Below are 1644 nucleotides of genomic sequence, written 5' to 3'. Positions count from 1 at the left end.
CTTAATAAGAATCGGACAGATCTAACTTGAAAAAATTAAATTTAATCGGATATCCCATTGAACCGTTATTTCCCTCCAAAACCTCTATGCTGAAAACAATCTTTTATTTTTTTTTCGGGCAGGAAGGCTCGCGCACGCACACGCCGTATAACATCGGACCATATTAGATCAGATTTAATTGATTGACCGGAATCATATCATTCAATCTGATTAAAACAAAGATCCTGAATTAATGCTGTACTAAGAGGGATGCTATTGGTAGGGGTGCAAACGGATCGGATACGGATCGGATAGTGGTGAAATCATATCCGTCTCCGCTTTTAATTTTCGGATACAGATACGGATACGGATCGGATATTAGACGGATAATTACGGATCGGATATTAGACGGATAATTACGGATACGGATCGGATAGCGGATATCCGTAGATATATACATAAATATTTTCATAATTTATGATAAATTATATGGTATATATCTATTATTCGGGTACGGATAATTAAAATTCAAAATCATATCCGTATCCTTATCCGCACGGATATCCGTATCTAATTTTCGGATACGGATGCAGATACGGTCGAATAATATCCAACCCGTTTGCACCCCTAGCTATTGGGCAAGTAAAAGTCAATGTCTAAAACAAATGTTAGATAATGAGATAATGATTTGAAAACAAAATAATATCGGAATTTTTAATGGTTCTCAACCAACTCAAATTTCATAATTAGAAGGAACCCAATAAAATCATATTTTTCTCAAAAAAAAAAAATTGAAAAGAAAACAGAGACAGACAGACTCCACCTTCTTTTCATGAATAAATTAAATCAAATGTAAATTTTTGGCTTTAGATTTATAATTAACACTGATGTATTATAGATTCCAATTATTCTGTACAGCATAAAACGAAAATAAATGGATTCTTTTCTCAGGACACTTGAAAAATGTCAAAATAAAATGACCATTTGTTTTCAAATTATTGGATGGAGCAAGAATAACACTAATCTGCTATTCTTTTGAGCTATTCGATATTTAGATAGAGCAAAAATGGCACTAGTCCACTATTTTTTGTTTGTCTTATATAGATTAGCTCATTATTCTTCTAACCCACCAAAAGTTAAGTTAGCTACTATTCTTGTTATATTCCTTGTTTCATCCAAACGTACATCCTCAAGAGTCTTCAATAACGACCTTTTGATTTAGTTATGTCACATCATGACATATAATTAACTTTATTTTTTCACATAACGTGATATAATTAAAATGATGGACGACAGTCATATCACGTGTGTTCACGACGTGATCATTTGTGTGACGTGATCAAATATAATACGATTTGTCACGTTTAATTTTTTTTTTAGGTTTCAGTTTATAGAAAGAAAAAGAATATGCTAAGATATTGCAAAATAAATTAAAATAAACAGTTTAGTATAACAAAAATTAGTCACATGATATTAATTTGTGTGACGTTATTTTTGATTGAAAAGGAACACGTTTTACGATATGCAAAACAAGTCACGTGACCGAGATACATTACGTGATTTGCTGTAACAATTTGATTAAATTCACTACGGCAGAAAGGACTTTCTGCGACCGAATTTCCGGTCGCAGATAGTTGAGTCGCTGGTCTCAGATAGGAAAAACGG

The sequence above is a fragment of the Carex rostrata genome, chromosome 6 (assembly GCF_964058835.1).
Source record: "Carex rostrata chromosome 6, lpCarRost1.2, whole genome shotgun sequence".
In the NCBI taxonomy this organism is placed as follows: Eukaryota; Viridiplantae; Streptophyta; class Magnoliopsida; order Poales; family Cyperaceae; genus Carex; species Carex rostrata.
This window is presented reverse-complemented; position numbering follows the sequence as displayed.